This window comes from Manihot esculenta, chromosome 6 (genome assembly GCF_001659605.2).
Source record: "Manihot esculenta cultivar AM560-2 chromosome 6, M.esculenta_v8, whole genome shotgun sequence".
NCBI lineage: Eukaryota > Viridiplantae > Streptophyta > Magnoliopsida > Malpighiales > Euphorbiaceae > Manihot > Manihot esculenta.
In genome coordinates, this window is record NC_035166.2 from 12047184 (window position 1) to 12065106 (window position 17923).

The following is a 17923-nucleotide window of genomic DNA, read 5'->3' on the forward strand; positions in this document are numbered from 1 at the left end:
GATGATCTTTGCAGGATTGAAACCCAAAAACTGAAAGAAACCATCTGCAGCATTCAGCAGATAGAGGTTGCGCAGACAGAAGACATTCGGCCGCCGAACCCTACTGACCATCAATTATCGCATTCTGATTCACCACTTCAGGAACACATTGCACAAAAGGAAGATGAACTTCAGCCACCGAACACCTTTCGGCCGCCGAACCCCACTGACTTGCGGAAGCCGAATCCATCGCCACCGCTCGTTCCGCAAACTGAAGAAATTCGGCCGCCGAACTCAGAACCTTTTCGGCCGCCGAACCTCTCACAGCAGTCTCCATTACAAGCAAGCTCCTCAAATCCATCTTTACAACAACCTTCTAATCTGAAACCTCTCCCAGACCATCTGAAATACATGTATTTGGGAGCTAACAAGACACTACCAGTAATAGTGTCCAATGAACTGAGCCAACAAGAGGAAGAAAGCCTCTTGAAGGTACTACAGAAACACAAAGGAGCCATAGGATGGACCATTGAAGATATCAAAGGAATCTCTCCCTCCACCTACATGCATAGAATTCACATGGAGGATGAATGCAAGCCAGTCAGAGATGCTCAAAGAAGATTGAATCCACCTATGATGGAAGTAGTGAAAAAAGAGATAGTCAAGCTCCTTGATGCAGGTATTATCTACCCAATTTCTGATAGCAAATGGGTGAGCCCTGTACATGTAGTTCCAAAGAAAACTGGAATTGCCATTCTTCCAAATGCTGAAGGAGAACTTGTCCCCACTAGAGTTTAGAATGGATGGAGGGTATGCATGGACTATAGGAAGCTCAATGCTGCAACAAGGAAGGACCACTTCCCACTGCCTTTCATTGTTCAGATGCTAGAAAGGCTTGCAGGTAAATCTCACTATTGTTGTCTTGATGGTTATTCAGGTTTTTACCAAATTCCAGTTGCCCCAGAAGATCAAGAGAAGACTACCTTCACTTGTCCTTTTGGCACTTTTGCCTTTAGGAGAATGCCATTTGGACTATGCAATGCACCTGCCACTTTTCAGCGATGCATGATGAGCATATTTTCTGACTGTGTGGGAAAGACAATTGAAGTATTCATGGATGATTTCACAGTACATGGTAACTCCTTTGATGAATACTTTGCTAACTTAGAAAAGATCTTACAAAGATGCATTGAGTCTAACCTTGTGCTTAATTATGAAAAATGTCATTTTATGGTTAATCAAGGTATGGTCTTAGGTCATGTTGTTTTAGCCAAGGGCATTGAAGTGGACAAAGCTAAGGTGGATACCATAAAAAATCTGCCTTACCCCACAAACATTAAAGACATTCGATGTAATACCCGGCTAGAGTCCGGCATCGGAATTCTACTTTCCGATGGAGTTTCGGATGCCAGAAGTCTCTAGAAGGGTTAGATTTATGTTTTTCTAACATGTTTTGGTATGTTTCATAGTTTTAAAGCATGAGGAAATGAGTTTTTGAGTGAAATGAACCAAGGCAGAAAAGCCAGGTTCGGCCGCCGAAGTTGAGGTTCGGCCGCCGAACATGCATGGCTTTCGGTTTCACGATAGGCCGTCGAAGGTGGTCTGGCCAGCCACCTATAAAAGGCCCTCAGTCGGTTGAAACGATAAGATCACCGTTTCTTTGACTTGCTGAGTTGAGACCCTGTCCTTTTTAGAGTTTTCTTCATGTTTTCATTAAATCATGCAAAGATTTGATTGATTTTTATGTTTATTTGAAGATTTTGAGTTAGAAACTTGAATTTTGAAGTTTAGAGAGTTTGAAGGAGAGTTGCTCCAAAACTCCACGTTAGGATCGTTCATCTTCTTGGGTTCAAGAGGTAAGTGAAGATCCTGAGCTTGTTTTCATGATTTATGAAAGATTTTTGAGGTTTTGGGGGAGAGTTGCATGAATAGGGTTATTTGTGAGGTTTTGATGATTTTGTGAGTAAAGCTTGGTTATGTGTTGTATGTGTTGTGTGTTTGGGGTTTTAAGGCAGTTTTTGACCCCTTTGAGCATATACTTGGGTGTATGCATGTTGAGGAATTGAGGTGTTTGAGTTTGAGAGCATTTTGTGCTTTTGGTGAGAGGCAGAACAAGTTTCTGCCTTGCGGATGAACTCAGATTCGGCTGCCGAAGGTACATTCGGCCGCCGAACCCATGAGGAGGTAGCTTCGGCTGCCCAAGCTTGCCCCCGAGCTTTTGGACTTTCGGCTCTGGAAGGGAGTTCGGCCGCCGAAGGTGCCGCCGAAGGTTAGAGACTTTCGTCTCTGGAGTGCCTTTCAGCGCCCGAAACTTGCCCCTGAAAGGGTTCGGCTGCCGAAAGTAGAGCTTCGGCCGCCGAAGGTGCATGAGTTTCGTCTTTGGAGAGGACTTTCGGCCGCCGAACCTGCCACCGAAAGTGTCATGTCCAGCTTTCCTTTGCATGCTTTGCAGGGATATTAGAGTGAGTTTAAGGGGATTCTTGGGGAGTTTAATAGAGTTGTTCTTGAGTTAGTTTGGTCCCTCATTTGAGTTTATCTGTGCTTACACAGACCAGAGGAACCAGAGAGAGCAGCAGTGAGTACTGCTCCAGAGTTTTCAGAGCCTGTAGAGTCAGTCCAGATAGCCAGAGGTGAGTGGAACTAAACTTACTTCTTTTACTTGAGAAATGGAATGTGTTTTAGCATATATCATGCATCATTGTTATGCAGTAGGTTGATTGCATTAGAATCCACGAATATGTTGCATTGCATAATTATTTGTTGCTGTGGGTGAATGCTAAATGATCCAATAGTCTCTGAGAGAAGTCCAAGAGCCTTTGACTACGCCCTGGCAAATATAGAGAAGTCCAGGAGCCTTTGACTACGCCCTGGCAGGTATAGTAAAGTCCAGGAGCCTTTGACTACGCCCTGGCAATGGTAAGTACACAGGTGTTATATACACATATACATATATAACAGGAAGACCAGGTGCTCGATTCTACGCCCTGGCACGGTAGAGTTACCGAGACTATGTGGTGACAGGTTTACCTTTGATGTGGATTGGCTATGTTATGATGCATTCCATTAGATCATGTTTTAATGATATGTTTTACTGTTCTACTCACTGGGCTATAGAGCTCATCCCACTCCCTTAACCCCAGTCTTGCAGGTTCAGTGTACAGGGAAGGTCAGCAGCTGAGTACAGAAAGAATAAAGAGATTTGTAATCGCTTAGAGTGGACATGTAATATTCAAGAGATGTAATAGTTGTGTATAAAGTTAGAAATGTGCTTGACTTAGTGATGTTTGTGTTGTAAATCTTTTGTTATGTACATGATCTGTATCTATATATGTTTTACAGAGTATGTGAAAAACCAGGCTTAACAGGTATGAGTTAACCCATCTAGAGCAAGCTCTAGTAAGGGGTACAGAGTACAAAGTACAGTGATAATGCATGCACAGGTTAAGCTTTGATACAGAGAAAAGAGTTTTTATTTTCACAGAAAATGTATGATCATGTATAAGATTTACAGGTACACAGAGAGTATAGCAGGCTTGCTACGGGTTCTGGCGGCCTTAAGCCGACCTGAATCCTAGCGCCGGTGACGGTCCATTTTGGGGTCGTTACAGATTGGTATCAGAGCCCTAGGTTCACATGATCGGACCTATAGAGAGAGTGTCGGGCTCAGAGAGGTTAGAGGTGGTCAGGCACAATAGGAAATCATGTCCACTAGGATAGGGTATGGAGTCCTATCTGTTTAATGCTGTGAAATGCCATGATTTATGCATGTGCATTATTGATATGTGATGTTTATGTGCTAAAGTGCTATATTATGTGTTGTTTTCCAGAGTTAAGATGAGAGGAACTCGTCGATCAGCTCGATTGACTGGAGTCCCACCAGATAGTGAGAGAACAGCTGCTCGTCCTCCTGCATTGCCGAGGGCAAGGTCTCAGAGATCTAGCAGGGAAGGTACGTCAATAGACCCTAGAAGGTCTGTCGACGAGAGCAGAAGGGGAACAGCTAGGGGAGGAAGATCAGAGGAAAGGAGGGAGGCTATGGAGATTGACCAGTCTAGAGATGACAACATGGGTGTAGGCAGATTTGAGGAAGGTATGGGAGAGTCGCAGGGAGGCGCTTAGGCCTCAGATTTTGGCTATCCAGCCTTTCTGCAGGACCCAGGATATCCGATGGAAGGTATGTCGGAGTATTCTAGTTTTGTCCCATATCCTACTTACATGCCATATATGCCTTATTCTCCTTATTACCCACCATATCCTATGTATCCCCCTTCCCCTACCCATCCAAGTGCAGCACACCCAGAGCTAAATGACCCAGTACCTCCACCACCACAACCAGAACCAGTAGCCCCTGTTGTTGACAGACATCAACCTAGCTCATTTGGAGTTAAAGTGCAAATGACAGAGTACTTGAAATTGGATGCTCCTAAATACAATACGGGAGATGATCCATTTGAATACCTCAGATCAGTTAGGATGATAACCAGTGAATTGGGAGCTGAAGATAGTAGGGCCATTGAGATGGCGGGGTTCACATTAAAATGTAAGAAAGCCAGAGAATGGTTCAAGAATTATGTGGAACCTAGGATGAACAGTATGTCCTGGGGAGAGTTCGCTAATGAATTTGCAGGGTGGGCTTTTCCTGATAGCTCCAGGGAGATGAAAGTAATAGAGTTTGAACAGTTGAGACAGACAGACGAAATGAGTGTTGATGAGTTTACAGATAAGTTCCTAGATTTGCTTCAGTAAGTGGGTCAAGCCTATGATACTGATCAGAAGAAGGCAAGGAGATATACTATGAGACTGCATCCCAGGTATTCTTCCTTGATTCTTCCAGCAGAGAAGGAGAGTTTCCACACTATAGTGGACGTAGCCAGGAAAATGGAAGCCAGTGCCAATATTCAGAAATAGTCAAAGGCACAGGTTTTGGGTTCTAATGCCCCCAGTTCAGCAACCTCAGGCAGCAAGAGATGGGATAGAGCAAAAGGGTTAAAGAATAAGTTATGGAATAAAGCCAAGTCTAGTCTGGGAATAGGTAGTGGCTCAAGCTCTGGCACAGCTTATCCAGTATGTAGAAGATGTGGAAGACCACATGGAGGAGCTTGTCGGTTGGGATCTACAGCGTGTTATAGATGTGGACAGGAAGGGCATATTGCTCGGGATTGTCCTTAGGTGACTTTTGCACCATCCCAGCAGATGAGTTCAGGTAGTGTGGTACAGCCAGTTGTACAGCCAGTAGCTCCAGTCATGCCTCAGAGTAGTGGCAGAGGTAGAGGGAGAGGGGCAGCCTCTACTTCAGCAGCAGGTTCCCGAGGTGGAAATCCGGTAGCCCCAACACGGATTTTCACTGTGACACAGGAGGAGGCTAACACGTCAAACACAGTGGTGTCAGGTAATCTCATCATTGGGTGTTCAGATGTGTATGCTTTGATGGACCCCGGTGCTTCTCATTCCTTTATTGCTTCGAGAGCCATAGAGAGATTGGGTTTGATCAGTTCTGAGTTAGAGTATCCTCTCTGGGTCAGTGGACCCAAATGCGACCCATCAGTGGCAGTGTCAGTCTGTCGTTTCAGTCCAGTGTTCATAGAGGGTAGATGCCTTCCAGCTGACCTTGTGGTTCTAGACTTGACAGATTTTGATGTCATTCTAGGGATGGATTGGCTATCTGCATATAGTGCTATTTTGGACTGTAGAGAGAAGATAGTTAGTCTCAGAGACCAGGATGGGTCAGAGTGTGTCTTTAGAGGAGACAGGAGAGGTGCACCCAGAGGTTTGATTTCAGCCTTTCAGGCTCGTCGTTTGCTTAGGAGGGGTTGTCAGGGGTTTCTAGCTCATGTGAGAGAGCTAGACAGTCAGGTTAGGGAACCAGCTTCGCTACCAGTAGTTCGAGAGTTTCCAGATGTGTTCCCAGACGAACTTCCAGGACTACCACCTGATAGGGAGATAGAGTTTGAAATAGAATTGCTGCCTGGTACCAGAACTATCTCTATTCCTCCCTACAGGATGGCACCAGCAGAGTTGTAACGCCCCGGAAATCCGGACCGCTACCGGCGCTAGGATCCAGATCGGCGTAAGGCCGCCGGGACCCGTAGCAAGCCTGACATATAACCTGCGAACCTGTTCAATCCCATACATGATCATACAATACTCATAAACCTGTATAATTTCTCATACATCAACCAGCTCAACCTGTGCATTCTCATAAACATAAACATAAACCTCCACTGGAGCCCTCATCAATATACTCCAATGGGGTATTTCATACATACATTGAGCCTGGTTGAACATAATCATCATAATAAAATCTATAGATCATGTATCAAGGGATAACAAACACATATGGTCAAGCACTACTCTATTCCTCAAAATCATATCATTACATTACATGACCTTACAATACTTTTTCAATATACATCAGATCATCATGTCCACATCTAACCATTCTATTACATAATTGGAAACTTTACTCTTCTACACTTCCTGGTCTAGCCCGAACCTGCAATCCTGGGGGGTAAAGGGAATGGGGTGAGCTACAAGAGCCCAGTGAGCAGAATAATAAAGCATTTAAAATACATGCGATCATGGAATGCATCACATCACAGACAAGCCACATCAAGGGTAAACCTGTCACCAAATAGTCCCAGATTAACTCTGTGCCAGGGCGTAGTCAAAGGCTCACTGGACTTCCTGTGATCATAACATATTAACTCTGTGCCAGGGCGTAGTCAAAGGCTCACTGGACTTCCTGTCATCATAACTCTGTGCCAGGGCGTAGTCAAAGGCTCACTGGACTTCTTGTCAGGGACTATTGGGTCATCCAGCATTACCCACATCAACAACATAATGTGCCATGCAACATATTCGTGAAATTTCTAATGCAACAACCTAAAATATCACATGGCATAAATGATGCATGAACATGCTCAAAAATTTATATTTCATTACTTTAAGAACTTAAGAGTTTATTCTACTCACCTCTGGTTGGCTCTAAAGACTCTGACAAGGTACTGAAGCAGCTAGCACTGCTGGGGTCCTCGGTTCCTCGGGTCCGAACCTACACAGGTGGACTCAAATGAGGGACCAAACATACTAGAACATAACTCTAAGAATACCCCCAAAACCCCCCTAGAACATCATGAAATAATCACATAAAGATATGCATGAAATGGCTGAACAGGGCACTTTCGGCGGCACCTTCGGCGGCCGAAAGTCCTGGACAGATCCGAAAGTCAGGCACTTTCGGCGGCACCTTCGGCGGTCGAAAGTCCCAGACAGAGACGAAAGTCTCTTTTCGGGGGCAACTTCGGCAGCCGAATGCTGCCTCCACAAAGGGGGTTCGGCGGCCGAAACTCCCTTCGGCTGCCGAACCTGGTTTCTGCAAAAGGGCAGAAACTTGGTTCAAACGAACCTCTTGCCTCCCAAAACCTCTAATCATGCATAATCTTGCTCTACAACATGCATACTTCACATACATTACACCTAGGGGTCTCAAACTATCATATACCCCATCTACAACACTTTAAACAACACATAAACAAGCTACATTGTTCATCAAAGCATCAAAACCCATAAACTCATCAATAAGCCTAAACATGCATCTCTACCCATAAATCAACTTAAAGCTTGTTTAAAACACATAACAAGGGTGGATTCGAGCTTACCTCTTGAAGAAACGAGAGGAAAGGCGATCCTAGCTTGGAGATGGAGAGATTGAGCTCTTTGAACCTCCAAGTAGCCAAAACTTGCTCTTTACTCACAAATCTTCAAAACAGAAGTTAAAACACATGAAAACCATGAAAGATCTAAAGAAAACACTCAAGATCGAGGGAGGAGCGGCGGAGACTCACCTTGGCCGACAACGGGGAAGAAAAAGCTCGCCCGTGCGGACCCAAGGGACCCTTTTATAGGTGGCTGGCCAGGCCACGTTCGGGGGCCGAATGTGCCTCCGCATGCATGCCATGTTCGGCGGCCGAACTTCATTTTCGGCGGCCGAACCTAGACTTCCCTCACTCATGCTTTCGGGGGCCTGACGTGCCTCCAAAACGCATGCAAGTTCGGCGGCCGAAAGTCAAGTTCGGCGGCCGAACCTGGGTTTTCCTTCAAGCTATATTCATGCAAAAACTCATTTAAAATCATACTTAAAACCATTAAATACATGAAAACATTTCATAAAAATATGATTTTACCCTTCTAGAGGTCTCCGACATCCGAGATTCCACCGGACGGTAGGAATTCCGATACCGGAGTCTAGCCGGGTATTACAAGAGTTAAAAGAGTTAAAAGAGCAGTTGCAGGAATTGATAGATAAGGGTTTCATCCGCCCTAGTACCTCACCTTGGGGTGCTCCAGTGCTCTTTGTCAGAAAGAAGGATGGATCCCTCAGACTTTGTATCGACTACAGACAGTTGAACAAGGTCACTACCAAGAATAGGTATCCTCTACCTAGGATTGATGATCTATTTGACCAGCTAGCTGGAGCAGGTTGTTTCTCTAAAATTGATCTGAGATCTGGGTATCATCAGTTGAGAGTCAGAGAGGCAGATGTGCCAAAGACAGCTTTCCGGACCAGATATGGGCATTATGAGTTCTTAGTGATACCGTTCGGGTTGACTAACTCCCCTACAGCATTCATGGATCTCATGAACAGAGTTTTCAGTGAGTTTCTGGATCACTTTGTCATTGTTTTCATTGATGATATCTTAGTGTATTCCAGAGATGCAGAGGAGCATGCCCAGCATCTGAGAATAGTTCTACAGACACTGAGAGAGCATGGTTTGTATGCCAAGTTCTCTAAGTGTGAGTTTTGGTTAAGGAGCATTTCCTTCTTGGGACATGTAGTATCAGCAGAAGGGATTGAGGTAGACCCCAAGAAGATAGAGGCTGTAGCTAACTGGCCCAGACCCACTACAGTGACTGAGATTAAAAGCTTTCTGGGACTGGCAAGTTACTACAGGAGGTTCGTTCAGGACTTCTCCAAGATAGCGGCTCCTATGACCAAACTGACTCAAAAGAACCAGAAGTTTGTCTGGTCAGACCAGTGCGAAGAGAGCTTTGAGGAGCTCAAGAGGAGATTGACAACAGCTCCAGTGTTAGCTCTGCCTATCAGTAATGAGGATTTCACAGTGTTCTGTGATGCGTCTCGAGTGGGATTGGGTTGTGTTTTGATGCAGCAGGATAGGGTGATTGCTTATGCTTCTAGACAGTTGAAGAAGCACGAGTTGAATTACCCCACCCATGACCTAGAGATGGCAGCAGTTATTTTTGCACTCAAGATGTGGCGGCATTACCTCTATGGGGTTAAATGCGAGATCTTCACCGATCATAAGAGTTTATAGTACATCTTGAGTCAGAGAGAGCTGAATTTGAGGCAGAGAAGATGGGTAGAATTGCTCAGTGATTATGATTGTAAGATCCAGTATCATCCGGGTAAGGCGAATGTTGTGGCAGACGCCCTAAGCCAGAAGTCACTAGGCAGTTTATCCCATATAGCAGCAGAGCGGAGACCAGGCATGATGGAGCTTTACAAGCTCTTAGAAGAGGGGTTACAGCTAGAGTTGTCTGGTACAGGTGCGTTGATAGCACAGATGAGAGTGACACCTGTGTTTCTGGAGCAGATAGCTCAGAAACAGAACGAGGACCCAGAGTTGATGAAAATTGCCAGGACTGTTCAGTCAGGCAACAGTGTAGAGTTCAGATTTGACAACAAAGGGATCCTCCGTTATGGGAGTCGACTTTGTGTACCAGATAGAAGCAGTGTGAAGGAAGACATTATGAGGGAAGCTCATAATGCGAGGTATAGTGTTCACCCAGGAGCCACCAAGATGTATCAGGATCTAAAAAGGGTCTATTGGTGGCCAGCCATGAAGAAAGAAGTGGCGCAGTTTGTGACAGCCTGTGAGGTTTGCCAGAGGGTGAAACTAGAGCATCAGAAACCGGCTGGAATGCTTAACCCACTGCCGATTCCAGAGTGGAAATGGGAGAATATAGCTATGGATTTTGTAGTGGGTTTACCAGCAGCGTCCAACAGGATAGACTCTATATGGGTGATTGTGGACAGACTCATGAAATCTGCTCATTTTCTTCTAGTTCGGAGTAACTATTATGTGGATAAGTTGTCACAGGTCTATCTGGATGAGATAGTGAGATTACATGGAGTTCCAGTGTCTATAGTCTCAGACAGAGGACCTCAGTTTACCTCCAGATTTTGGCGAAGTCTGCAGAGTGCGATGGGCACGAGATTGGATTTTAGCACTGCTTTTGTAATACCCGGCTAGATTCAGACATCGGAATTCCTACCGTCCGGTGGAATTCGAGGATGTCAGAGGTATCTAGAAGGGGAAGAGAAATGTGTTCTTCAAATGTTTTAAGTATTTGACAGGTTGTGAATAGAATAGGATTGAGTTTTAAAGAAAGAAAAGGCTTAGGGGACAAAGGCCAGGTTCGGCCGCCGAAGGTAAGTTCGGCCGCCGAAAGTGCCCAATGTTCGGCCCCCGAATGTTGCATGGTTTTGCATGCGATTCGGCAGCCGAAGCTGAGCTGGTCAGCCAGCTATTGAGCACGCCTCAGCCAGGGTTGTGGACAGGTGTTGCCTCCAGATCATGGCTGGAGATGAGGCCACGTCTCCTATGACTCATGTGCAAAGGTTTAATCACCCATGCTCAGGTTTGAGTGTGGTAAGTGTTTTGAACGTTTTTGAGAAAAGAGGGAGCGCTTTGGTGGTTTAGTGAAGAAGAAGAGGTGTTGGTGCATAGCTTTGAGTTCAGATTGTTTAGCTTCTGTTGTCCAAAGGTAAGGGAAGCTTTGAACTTGTTTTTAATGGTTTATAACAGCTTTGAACGAGGTTTAAGGGTAGAGTTGCTTATATAGGTTCGTTTTAGTGTTTTCATGGTTTATGCATGATTATGTGTTATGTGTATTGGTTTGTTGGGGTTTTAAGGTAGTTATGGACCCCGTGAAGCATGTACATGAGTATATGCATAGTTTGCGAGGTTGACTACACGTTTTGCAGAGGATGGAAAGAGTTGGGAGGCTGGTTGAAGCGCGAAGCTGAGTTCTGGATGAACTCAGGTTCGGCAGCCGAAGGAGGATTCGGCCGCCGAACATGCCAGACTTTCGTCTCTGGAGGAGACATTCGGCCGCCGAAGGTGCTGCCGAAGGTGCCCTGTCCAGCCTTCCTTTGCTTATTTTGCATGCATGTTTTGAGGTGTTCTAGACGGGTTTTGGGGAGTTATTTATCAGTTGTATAGGGTATGTTTGGTACCTCATGTAAGTCCTCCATTGTAGGATTGGACCCGAGAAAACGAGGTGTTTAGCAGTAGTAGCTGCTTTAGAGGTAGAGTTGGTCCAGAGCTAGTTAGCCCAGAGTTAGCCAAGTAGAGGCTACAGGTGAGTGGAATTACACTTTATAATTTTAAATTCATGACATACTTCTAGCATGTTCCATGCATCATAAAATGCCATGTTTTATATTAGGTTGTATTGCATTCGTTTCACGAATATGATGCATTGCATAAGATGATATTTGTATGGATGAATGTTGGATGATCCTTAGCCCTTGATAGAGCACAGAGTACAGATACAGAGTTTTGGCATGAGGTAGCCATACCAGGTCGCTCCTGGATAGGCCAGGTCACTCCTGGTACTATGAGTTAGACAGACAGTCTGTCAGATCAGAGATCAGAGTAGTCCAGGTGAGGCCTAATCGCCCCTGGCACAGTTGGACATGTTATGATATGAGTTACTTCAGAGTAGTTGACAGGAGCGGTTGTCGAAGCCGGTCAAAAATAACCTTCTTGGTTACCTACAAATACAACTGTAGATAGTGGTGAAGGATCGTATCCACAGAGAATTGATTACCTATTTATTTATCTTAATCAAGACCAATCAAACCAATGGAAAGCACAAGTGAAGGCAAGTAATTGCAAATAGAACAAAAGTAAAGTGCAAGGAAAGTAAAAAGGAGGGTTTTGAGATGATTTGATTAACAACTAATGAAAGCAATTAAAACAGTAAGTAATCTAAAATAAGAGGGAAATCAATAAGAGAAAGGTCTAGTTGAAGATATGGATCCACTTTGGTTGTTTGGGTTGATCATTGAAACATGGTAATCTTGATTAACTCAATAGGTTGGTTATGGGGGTGGAAGACGCTTCTCACCACCATGTCTTTCCTTATGAATAAACTGATTAGGGAACGTCCTCTAACCAATTACTAATCAACAAATTGCCAAGGAACGTCCTTGGGCCATAGGCATCAAAACAATTGCCAATTGCATGAAGAACAAGAAAGATCCAAACCCTAACTACTCAAACGCATGAGATGATGTTAGATCATGCAATTCCTTGGTTTTTACACCAAGTGTTCTTAGATCAGAATATTTCCAGCAATTACGGACTAACAAATATCCTAATCAACAATCAATTAACTTTGCAATCAAGAATCAAGTGGCCAATTTGATCAAAACAACAAAGCAATCTTGGAATTAAGCATAATTGCATGAATATTGAATAAATCAAAAGCAAACACTTTATGTTCAGATCTCACAACCTTTTAAACAACCTTAGTTTCAACCAAACTTCAACTAGAAATGGGGTTTCAGCCACTCATGGCTGAACCAAAACAGAAAATAAAAGAAAAGAAGAAGAAAAGATGAAGAACTAAGGTGGAGGAGCCTTTGGAGAGCCTTGATCAATCCCTTGATGGAAGATTATGATTCTTGGTCTTCTTGAGGCCTTTAAATAGATCTTGAGAGGCTGCCTTTTCCCTTTTTAGTGTCCATGTATCTTTGAGTGATTGCCCCATAGTGCCCTTGAGTTTTCTTTGTGCATATGTGGAGTTGCAAGCCCTTTTTGGTCTTTTGATTGATGTCCAAGGTGTGTCCAAGAAGATTTATGCACTAAAGAGGAAGGTGGAGCCTTGATTTGAATTTTGAATGAGCATAGCACTATGTAGGAAACATGTGATCTTCAAGATTTGGCTCATTAAATAGGGAAGAGCATGTTCGGGGGCAAGTTCGGCCGCCTAAATTAATTTTCGGGGGCAGGACTTTCGTCTCTGGAGCCAAGGTTCGGCGGTCAAAGGTGCCCCCTAAAGTGGGTGACTTTCGCCTCTGGACTGGACTTTAGGCCGCCGAAAGTGCCCCCGAAAGTGGGTGACTTTCGGCTTTCGAAAGTGCTTCCGAAGGTGCCCCCGAAAGTGGTTGAGTTTTGGCTTCCGAAAGTGCTTCCGAAGGTGCTTCCAAAAGTGGCTGTTTTTGGGCATTCTTTGGCACTTTTAAGAGCATTTTCTTCAAATTGTTTCTTCACACCTAATATTTGCAAAACATGATTAAAACCACAAAATTAGGTAGAATAGGTGCAAATAAACATCAATAAGATCATGAAAATATGGACTAAAATATGCTCTGTCAGTAGTCCAGGTGAGGCCTAATCGCCCCTGGCACAGTTGGACATACTATTATGTATGTAGAGGGCTATGGTGACAAGTTCATCCTTGAGGTGATATGTTTGTGATGTGATACATTTCATGAAAGCATGTAATTAATGAACTGTTTATTGTTCCTTCTCATTGGGCTGTAGTAGCTCATCCCACTCCCTTAACCCCAGTTTTGCAGGTTCTCAGATAGCTATGGGAAGTCAAAGTCAGCAAGAGTATAGAGAACAGTGATGCATGAATGTGTGTTTGTGTGTAATAGCATAGTGGACATGATGTAATTACAAGATGAGTTGTCATGTAATGTATCGATATGTACTGTCATTTACTGGATAGACTTGTGCTTTCTCTAGTGGCTTTGTCCTAGTGTGATGTATGATTACTCCCTTGGTACATGCATCCTGTTTTATGTTTCTTGATGAGAAATGTGTGAGTTGGGCTTAACGTATGGCTTTGATGAGATACCAATGGGATATGGTACAGAGTAAAAGGGTGTCAATCCCTTAACCCACAGCAGATAGTAGTCCCTGGTAGAGGCCCTGAGGGCCATTTCAGATTGACATATCTGACTAGCAGCAGTTAAGCCTATAGAGCTTTACAGGATTGTTGAGTCGTTTTGTATCATGTATGGGATTTATCAGGTACACAGAGAGTATAGTTGGCTGACTACGGGTCCCGGCGGCCTTAAGCCGATCTGGATCCTAGTGCCAGTGATGGTTCGGACCGTTACTGAGGGGTACCGGTTTCCGGATCGTTACAGATTTCCATCCACAGACTGATGGACAGTCAGAGAGGACCATCCAGACCATAGAGGATATGCTTCGATTGTGTGTGTTAGACTTTGGCGGTTCTTGGAGGCAACATCTACCTTTGGTGGAGTTTGCCTACAATAACAGCCATCATGCTAGCATAGGGATGGCTCCTTATGAAGCTTTGTATGGGAGGAAGTGCAGATCCCCTGTTTGCTGGGAAGAAATAGGAGAGAAGGCTCTTGCAGGGCCAGAGTTAGTAGAGCTTACCAGTAGAGTGGTGCCCATGATCAGAGAGAGAATCAGAACAGCTCAGAGCAGACAGAAAAGTTATGCAGACGTTCGCAGAAAGCAGTTAGAGTTTCAGGAGGGTAATATGGTATTGCTGAAGGTGTCTCCAATGAAATGAGTGGTTCGTTTTGGAAGAAAAGGTAAGTTAGCTCCACGATACATTGGACCCTTTGAGATCTTGCAGAGGCTCGGGAATGTGTCGTATAAGCTGGATTTACCTGCTTCTATGGAGAGAATTCACCCGGTATTTCATGTTTCTATGCTACGGCAGTTTGTGTCAGATCCGAGTCAGGTTCTGAGTGAGCCTGATGTAGAGATTCTTGGAGATCTCACCTATATAGAGCAGCCAGTGCGGATTCTGGACACACAGATCAGACAACTAAGGAACAAAGAGATCCCAATGGTGAAAGTTCTGTGGAACCACCATAATCTAGAAGCATGCACCTGGGAGACGCGAGAGTCTATGCTCCAGCAGTATCCATATTTGTTTTGAGGTTAGTTTCCTCCTTTTTATGTGTTAGTTGTTTGTTTTAGGAACATTCGAGGACGAATGGTCTTAAGGGGGGGAGAATGTAATACCCGGCTAGAGTCCAGCATCGGAATTCTACTTTTCGATGGAGTTTCGGATGCCGGAAGTCTCTAGAAGGGTTAGATTTATGTTTTTCTAACATGTTTTGGTATGTTTCATAGTTTTAAAGCATAAGGAAATGAGTTTTTGAGTGAAATGAACCAAGGCAGAAAAGCCAGGTTCGGCCGCCGAAGTTGAGGTTCGGCCGCCGAACATGCATGGCTTTCGGTTTCACGATAGGCCGCCGAAGGTGGTCTGGCCAGCCACCTATAAAAGGCCCTCAGTCGGTTGAAACGATAAGATCACCGTTTCTTTGACTTGCTGAGGTGAGACCCTGTCCTTTTTAGAGTTTTCTTCATGTTTTCATTAAATCATGCAAAGATTTGATTGATTTTTATGTTTATTTGAAGGTTTTGAGTTAGAAACTTGAATTTTGAAGTTTGGAGAGTTTGAAGGAGAGTTGCTCCAAAACTCCACGTTAGGATCGTTCATCTTCTTGGGTTCAAGAGGTAAGTGAAGATCCTGAGCTTGTTTTCATGATTTATGAAAGATTTTTGAGGCTTTGGGGGAGAGTTGCATGAATAGGGTTATTTGTGAGGTTTTGATGATTTTGTGAGTAAAGCTTGGTTATGTGTTGTATGTGTTGTGTGTTTGGGGTTTTAAGGCAGTTTTTGACCCCTTTGAGCATATACTTGGGTGTATGCATGTTGAGGAATTGAGGTATTTGAGTTTGAGAGCGTTTTGTGCTTTTGGTGAGAGGCAGAGCAAGTTTCTGCCTTGCGGATGAACTCAGGTTCGGCCGCCGAAGGTACATTCGGCTGCCGAACCCATGAGGAGGTAGCTTCGGCTGCCCAAGCTTGCCCTCGAGCTTTTGGACTTTCGGCTCTGGAGGGGAGTTTGGCCGCCGAAGGTGCCGCCGAAGGTTAGAGACTTTCGTCACTGGAGTGCCTTTCAGCGCCCGAAACTTGCCCCCGAAAGGGTTCGGCTGCCGAAAGTAGAGCTTCGGCCGCTGAAGGTGCATGAGTTTCGTCTCTAGAGAGGACTTTCGGCCGCCGAACCTGCCACCGAAAGTGTCCTGTCCAGCTTTCCTTTGCATGCTTTGCAGGGATATTAGAGTGAGTTTAAGGGGATTCTTGGGGAGTTTAATAGAGTTATTCTTGAGTTAGTTTGGTCCCTCATTTGAGTTTATATGTGCTTACACAGACCAGAGGAACCAGAGAGAGCAGCAGTGAGTACTGCTCCAGAGTTTTCAGAGCCTGCAGAGTCAGTTCAGATAGCCAGAGGTGAGTGGAACTAAACTTACTTCTTTTACTTGAGAAATGGAATGTGTTTTAGCATATATCATGCATCATTGTTATGCAGTAGGTTGATTGCATTAGAATCCACAAATATGTTGCATTGCATAGTTATTTGTTGCTGTGGGTGAATGCTGAATGATCCAATAGTCTCTGAGAGAAGTCCAGGAGCCTTTGACTACGCTCAGGCAAATATAGAGAAGTCCAGGAGCCTTTGACTACGCCCTGGCAGGTATAGTAAAGTCCAGGAGCCTTTGACTACGCCCTGGCAATGGTAAGTACACAGGTGTTATATACACATATACATATATAACAGGAAGACCAGGTGCTCGATTCTACGCCCTGGCACGGCAGAGTTACCGGGACTATGTGGTGACAGGTTTACCTTTGATGTGGATTGGCTGTGTTATGATGCATTCCATTAGATCATGTTTTAATGATATGTTTTACTATTCTACTCACTGGGCTAGAGAGCTCATCCCACTCCCTTAACCCCAGTCTTGCAGGTTCAGTGTACAGGGAAGGTTAGCAGCTGAGTACAGAAAGAATAAAGAGATTTGTAATCGCTTAGAGTGGACATGTAATATTCAAGAGATGTAATAGTTGTGTATAAAGTTAGAAATGTGCTTGACTTTGTGATGTTTGTGTTGTAAATCTTTTGTTATGTACATGATCTGTATATGTAAATGTTTTACAGAGTATGTGAAAAACCAGGCTTAACAGGTATGAGTTAACCCATCTAGAGCAAGCTCTAGTCAGGGGTATAGAGTACAGAGTACAGTGATAATGCATGCACAGGTTAAGCCTTGATACAGAGAAAATAGTTTTTATTTTCACAGAAAATGTATGATCATGTATAAGATTTACAGGTACATAGAGAGTATAGCAGGCTTGCTACGGGTTCTGGCGGCCTTAAGCCGATCTGAATCCTAGCGCCGGTGACGGTCCATTTTGGGGTCGTTACATTCGATCATTCATTGGCCATACAGGATTCTATAGAAGATTCATCAAAGATTTCTCAAAAATTACTTTGCCATTATGCAGATTACTCCAACAGGATGTAACATTTGATTTTGATGTAGATTGCAAAATGGCATTTGATTTAATTAAAGAATTGCTTGTGACTGCCCCAATTATTCAGGGACCTGATTGGAACCTGCCTTTTGAAATCATGTGTGATGCAAGCAATTATGCAGTAGGAGCAGTCTTGGGGCAACGTGTAGGAAACTCACCCCATGTCATTCACTATGCCTCTCGCACACTAGATGCTGCACAAAGCAACTATACAACAACTGAAAAAGAACTCTTGGCAGTTGTATTTGCTTTGGAGAAGTTCAGACCGTATCTATTGGGAACCAAAGTCATTGTCTATTCTGACGATGCAGCCTTGCGATACTTGATCAAGAAAAAAGAAGCAAAACCAAGGCTCATTAGGTGGATCCTACTTCTACAAGAATTTGACCTAGAGATAAGAGACAAGAAGGGTAAAGAAAATCTTGTGGCCGACCATCTCAGCCGGCTTCCATCTAGCTCTACGCCTTGTCCAATCAAAGAAGAGTTCCCAAACGAACATCTGTTTGTCACTCGTTCTGCCTAAGAGAATCATGCCATGC